Genomic DNA, 7658 nt, shown 5'->3' on the forward strand with positions numbered 1-7658 from the left:
GGTCTGAAAGTGTAAATAAAGATCGTGTTGTTTGAATAATACAGCGTTTTCTTTACGCAAGAAACACTATGTCTATAAAGGCTCGTTAACAAATAAAATATTTTGTTTAAATTGTTACTGCCTTGTTATTATTTTGGAATAAATGTAAAATGCTTAAAAACTTGATGATATTCATACTTGGCTTTAATAAACAGAATATTGATTGCATTGTTAATGTAAAAATATAAAATAGGATTGCATTTGTTGTTGTTGTTTTCTGGTAGTGTAAGTAATGTTTATTTAACCAAGAACATGTGACTGAGACAGGAATTTACATTTGATTTTAAAAAAAGGACTAAAGAACTTTCTACTTTCTAAAGAAACTCTTAGACCTAAGAAACCCTATATATATATATATGGCTGTTATTAATAGTGAATAACTCTAAAGCTTTTGAGACTATTATTTTGTGTTATTTCATTTGTCATTAAGGGGGGGGCCCTTTTTCCGTTTCAGCACATGCCCCTCAAAAGGTCTGTGCACGGCCCTGCTAAGATCACAAATTACATAAAAGGACATTGTGACGAGTGGAGAGGGGCAGAGAGCTGTGGGAGCGGAGCGAGGATGTTGGAATAAATGAGCGACACCTGCGCCACTCGTCACAGACATTCTTAATAAAATCAGTATGAGTAAAATATTGCACAATCCACTGGACAAAAGCAACCTCTAAAGCATTGTTCACCCAAAAATGTATTTTATTTTATTTTATTTAAATTGTATTTACTCACCATCATGTCATTCCAAACCCTGAGGACTCTGGCTAATCTTCAAAACACAAATTAAATGAATCTGTTCCTCCATCAAAAGTCCAGGTAACCAAAATTTTAAAGATCCAAAAAGGTCATAAAGGCAGCGTAAAACAAATCTATTCTTTAAGTTAATTTTTTACTATTCTTTTTTTTTTTTTAGTTTATAGCCTACAGTGCTTTTTTTTAAATAATGTAAAAGATAGCAGATGAGGAATGCAAGCAATTTATACTGCTAATTTTTTGAGTAGCTTGTCCAACATTGTTGTATGTTTGACAAGCTGTTCTGCCTCTAGAAGACCATTTTTCAGAAGCTACCTAACCATGCTCCTGCTTTGACAACTCGCTCTTGATCAGGCCTCCCATCATGACTGACTACTACTGCAGATTGGTTGATCTTCCCCAAATATTCAAACTTAGTGAATTTCATCTTCATTTTGTTTCATAGCGCTAAAATGTTTCTTGTCTGTGTCAGGAAGTGAAAAATATTTTAAGAAATATAAACTTTCCCATTGTAATTACCCAGACTCATTGAAATTAATCCAGACTCATGGGAAGGACCTTCCCAAAAGGACTGGAATTCAGGACGACTCAACCATTTAACTACCACAATTTGCCATCTCACTCCTCACACTAACATCAACCCCATTACTAGGTTCACCACTTTGCTGTCCTCGCACTCAAATGTTAAGAAATTTCCCCTTTTAAGTAACCTTTTTTTCCCCCAATAATTGCCCACCATCTTTTGACAGAGTGGTCTCTCACATGACATTTAATGGACTTTTTGTCACTCTGGAAGAGCGTCTGCTACATTCCTTAAATGTAATGAAATGTAAATGCATTGAATGTACCTCAAAGCACAAGGAAATCCATCCAGAAAAAAATACTTAAGTATGGAACGCATGACATCTGCCCATTTGTGACCCTGGACCACAAAACCAGTCTTAAGTCGCTGGGTTATATTTTTAGCAATAGCCAAAAAAACATTGTATGGGTCAAAATTATCGATTTTTATTTTATGCCAAAAATCATTAGGATATTAAGTAAAGATCATGTTCCATGAAGATATTTTGTAAATTTCCTGCCGTAAATATATTAAAACTTAATTTTTGATTAGCAATATGCATTGCTAAGACTTCATTTAGACAACTCACCCTCAGATTCCAGATTTTTAAGTAGTTGTATCTCAGCCAAATATTGTCCTATCCTAACAAACCATACATCAATGGAAAGCTTATTTATTCATTATTTCGAGAAATTGACACTTATGACTGGTTTTGTGGTCCAGGGTCACATATGTCAACTCAAGAAGAAGCCATTAAGGAAGGCAACTTGAAGTAGGCTACACCATAGAGATGAGACAATAGGAAGGAAGAATTAATTGCCATCAAAACTGAACACATTCTTGTAAGCACTGGTTGACACTAACCTGAGCACACATTACACTAATGCTGTGCCCGAAATCGCATACTTCTCTACTATATAGTAGGCGAAAAACAGTATGTGAGGCGAGTAGAATGTCCGAATTCATAGTATTAGAAAAACAGTAGGCAAATAGTACCCGGATGACCTAATTCTGCCGCCCAGATTCTGAAGTGCGCATTGGATGGACACTTTACTATCCCATGAGGCCATGGGAGAGGATTTATGAATGGCATAGAAGCGACGCAACTGACGCTGGTAGGTCATGTGACAGTAACAACATGGCATATGTAGTAAGTCCGAATTTCATTCATAGGCACCCATATTTATACACCAACACCCATATTCATACTATAGAACGTACTTTTTGAACGGTCCTGAAGTAAATTCACATTCAAATGTAGTACCTATAGACAGATTTGCTGGTGCGCAAAACAAGTACATTAAAGGACATCCTTACGTTTATTGCCTGACAAAAATTACTCATAAATATAATATTCTCTCTCTATTCTGACTGCTCAATCACAGCATGTAATATCTCTTAATAAGAAGTGTTGTCTGTATTAGCTTCATGATGTAGCACCTTCTCTCTATGAATGTAACACAAAGCACACACAGTATAAGTATATATGAATTTATTTCTTAACCTGTCTACTGCAGTAAGACATTATTAACCTTGCTGCCTGGAAATATAGCTGAGCTCAGAGAGGAAAATTGGCAAAACGAGATTTGTCTCACCCAAAATGAAAACCTAACAGCACCATGTTTTATCTTTAGCCCTGTATCTAATATCCTGGTGAGCTCTGAGAACACATACTGATGTTTTATGTGCTGAAGAAGTGGCAAATATGGTTACATGATATCTTGCTAGAAATGTTTTAGCCTATAGCCGTGAGACGTACTTGTCATTGATTTTTCTATTATTCACCGACGTCCTGCACAAAGGCTGCTGATTTGAAACAATCACTATCAGTGAAATTACTGTCTATAAACACCTCTTGTATTGGACTGATTCCTGCAAAGCCCCCGTCTCAGGGAACTAACCAAAGTTTATATTATCTCTGTAATGATTGGTGCTCACAATGTGAGCATGATTGCCTAGTAAAAGCTACTAATATTTGTGTAAAAGTTTGTGATTTGAAACTGGGGTCAAAATTAGAGCTAATTTGGATGGCTTCTCTTGCATCTCTGCAAGGTCCAGTACAATATATTTTTATTGTCAAATTAATTGAGTTTAGAATTATTGTCACCAGACACTTCTCCTTGTCTCTATATAATACACGTTTGAGTGATTTAAAAGCTAAGAAATTTGAGTTTAGCTGGTCTGCTGAGTGGGTTTCTGGTTTTCTAATCAATTACAATAAAAAGGTAAACACAATCTGTCCATAATAATTTTGTCATCTCTTGTGTTAAAATCTCTCATGTGTTCTCACAACAAGGTAAAATATATGTAAATGTGTTTTGAACATGCAATAGCTTTGCAAATGCATGCACATCTCTTACCCATGTTCTCCATGTTCTGTGCATCCTAGTTTCTTCACTGACCAGGGCCTGCATTGAACACTGTTGTGCTCTCTGCTGAACCTCATTCAATGGTGGTTCCTCAGCAAGGGTGAGAGAATGCTGAGTAGAGTGTCTGTGGTTGAGAGATAAGCCCAGGTACTTGAGCAAAGTTTTCCTACTGCATAATGCACAGAAGAATCATTTTTTTCTTATTTAAATCCAGGGTGTCAAACTCATTTTTAGGTCACAGGCCGGATTGGACTAAATGTCAAGAGAGTACATTGATATAAGAGCAACAAAACCTTTGGATAACTTATACATGCAAAACTGGAAATAGTGGTCAAACATCAGAAAACTAGATAAATTGCGCTTTAAAACTGAACATTAACACAAAGTTATGCCTAAAAGGCTAAATGTACAGCTCATCAAATACAGGCCTATACTGCATCAAAGTTTGACAGCACTAAATCAGTACAGCAGTGATACATTATCTAATAATCAGTGGAGACTTGGAAGCAAATATGAAATTCACTTTCTCATTTTCCTTGCCTGTCCATGTTTTCAGTCTTACCGTTTGTGACTTGCACACAAATTTTCATTTCAATCTCTTGAATTCTCAACATCTTCTTTTTGTAATTTTGATATATGGAATCCCAGTGCCATAGCCAAAGACAACTGAAAATCATAGGATGCGTGATGATTATCAGGTCCAATTATATTACTATAACTAATGCACTCAAAAGTTAAGAGACTAATTGAGAATCCCTCTCAGTAACATTTCTCTCCCACAGTCCTTTGATTCAGGGAGTGATGTGTTATATAAGTACCAGGGGAGTAAAAGTGAATCACACAAAATGAGGCAGTCACTAGATCCTGAATCCTTTTATTCCCAGTATATTATTATCCAGTTTAAAAACACATTTCCTTCAATATTGACGGAATATTTTCTCTTTTCATTTGCAATAAAAACGTCCTTTTAGATCTGAATGGCCACCAATTAAACATCCTCAGACAGACACTCCATGACAAATTCAGAAGGCTCTGCTCTGTTGCATCCTGTCCCATTCACCACATCAGACTCCTGCTGTCTGTGTCTCAGTGTCTTCTGCTTCAACACCCACAGTCTGCTGAATTAATGAAATGCAATATAACAAATCCATCAGACAATGACTGCTGATGTTCATCCCGGCATTCCTTGAATTTTAGTGCTGTAATTTGCCTGTATTGGATCATGGGAGAGAGTGGCAATTATCAAGGCTCAGACTGAAAGTAGGAGACAAAACAAAAACAAATCAAAGGCAAGAAACAAAAGTTGTCCTGTAATTTTGCATGTGATTTTGAGTGCATTTCACGACATTGAAAATTGTACTAAAGCATACAAAACTACAAGACCTAAAAGCCTTCTCAGTTGTATGTGTAGAGTGCTTTTATATATGCACAATTCCTCTTTAGGAAAGATCTTATTGGTGCTCCAAAGGCCCAGAGTATCAAACAGATCCTCTATGCTGTGACCTTTGAGGGTGTTGTAAGTTTCTTGTAGAAAACGAGATGAAAGGCTCTGCCGCTGCTGGGTTGCACTCCCCTATTTACCTTTGAACTAAGAAGAGATCCTCTGAGTTCAAAACATCATAATTATTGATGATTGTGTATAATCAACCATTTCCTATTGTAATGTAAGTATTCTGAAAATCAGTATACATACTGTATAAATGAAAATCAAAATGCACAAAACATTTAACAACTTTATTTAGTAAAACTATATTTTAGTATTACTACATAAAAAAAAACAGCAATTTTGAGAGGATTGATGAACCATGGATTAACATGGGGATCTCTTTGAAATATTTAAGTGAAGCTGTAATATAAAGTTATCATGTGACAGGTGTTTTCATTCTTTCTCAGGCTCTCATGCCACATATGTAAGCTACATTAGATGACGCATATACATACTGCATTATTTGTGACCCTGGACCACAAAACCAGTCATAAGGGTAAATTTTTTTTTAATTGAAATTTTTGAGATACCTCAAAAACGCTGAATAAATAAGCTTTCCATTGATGTATGGTTTGTTAGGATAGGACAATATTTGGCCGAGATACAACTATTTGAATATCTGTAATCTGAGGGTGCAAAAAAATCTAACTACTGAGAAAATCGCCTTTAAAGTTGTCCAAATTAAGTTCTTAGCAATGCATATTACTAATCAAAAATTAAGTTTTGATATATTTACAGTAGGAAATTTACAAAATATCTTCATGGAACATGATCTTTTCTTTTCTTAATATCCTAATGATTTTTGGCATAAAAGAAAATTATATAATTTTGACCCATACAATGTTTTTTTGGCTATTGCTAAAAATATACCCAAGTGATTAAGACACTTTTTTATGCAGAGTTTTGAATTAGATCAGAAGATGGAATATAATGAAAACTCTTCCAACCCGTTTCTCTTTGGGAAATCGTGTCGATTCTGAACAGTTGGCACTGTTACTGTTTCTTTTTCCACTGTGGTGCTACGAAATCAGGATTACAATGTACATATGTTTGGTGATGCAAGAGTGGGCAACACTGTAATTCTGTTGGTAAACAATGGAGCGAGTACACTATGGAGGATGATCACATCATATAGAAAGAGAAAAGTTTCCAGACAAGCTACAAAAGACATTTATTTGCATAATATTATATGAATATATTGATAGGCTATATTATATATGATTTATATTTAGAGTTAGTTAGCATAATGCAGGTTCAGTAGACACTATATACTATACAGTAGTACTATGGAGAACCATTATCATATCACTCACTACATGCGTTCCACCAGCACAGTTGAGTAGGAATAGTTAACTGTGCAGATAAGTCCACATTGGAAATGGTTTGTAATCTTACTGTGCTGAACCATGCTCAAGTGGAAATGCAACTGGAACCTTTCAGCATGAAGGTGGAAAAGCATTTAAGGCAAATGAACTCTGATAGTGCTTCACACTAGAGCTTTTTTTGGGGTTTGGTTTGTTTGGTATAGGACCCCCTTGATGCTAAGCATTTGGAAATCTGCAATCTTCACTCATGGTGAGTCGTAAGAGTTCTGCTGCTTGGCTGTTTTGAAACCATTGTCTCATCTTAATTCAAATGCAGGCTTAGCTGATGAACAGGCACAAACTACGTAAAACTGTTTTAATACTTGTGAGTTTTGAAAATTCTATGTGATCTAGGCCCTTCATACAGTGCATGCCATTGTAAAGACTGTAAGTCTACCCCTCACAGCCATGTTCATTCATGTATAATTCAATATGGAATCTACCCTGACTGAAGTCAATACTAAAGTCCTGTTTATACCTGGTATAAAGATGCGTTTTCATCGATCTGATTGCAAGCAGACGATGCTAAAAACAGGTGGTCTAAATGTTTGGAGCCTGTCAAAAAAGTCAAAAACACAATCATAGTGTAGAGGCTCATGGGATTGAATGTGTTCGAACAGCCAGAAAAGACTGCCTACTCTCCACCTACTAATCAAATAATCTTTGTTGGACATGTTGTGAGAGTTCACCAAAACAAGCGAGTAAGACACATGGACTACAGTCGAAATTTCAGCTGCTTTCTTTATCCTTTTCATTGGCTTCCTTTCCTGATCCCTCATATTCCATGTGATGTAGAGTGGGACAAAATAAGAGGAGAGTGTCTTGAAGAAATCCGAAAAGAAGTGGTAACATGAGACAGATTTGAAACACATTTTAATATCAGGTGGAAACAATCTGTGTCTTGGCTGACCATTTGTGATCGGATCCCTGAAACACATCTTAACTGGATCTAGAATGTGATTTATACTGTACTATGGTTTGAAACATTTGTTTGCATTTATCATTTCCATTTACAATTTAAAAAAAAAAGTAAATTAAATGTAGATTTAACTGTATACATCTCAGCATAGTAAGCTAGTATTTCATTCCAA

The sequence above is a fragment of the Sinocyclocheilus rhinocerous genome, unplaced genomic scaffold (assembly GCF_001515625.1).
Source record: "Sinocyclocheilus rhinocerous isolate Xijiao unplaced genomic scaffold, SAMN03320098_v1.1 scaffold1172, whole genome shotgun sequence".
In the NCBI taxonomy this organism is placed as follows: Eukaryota; Metazoa; Chordata; class Actinopteri; order Cypriniformes; family Cyprinidae; genus Sinocyclocheilus; species Sinocyclocheilus rhinocerous.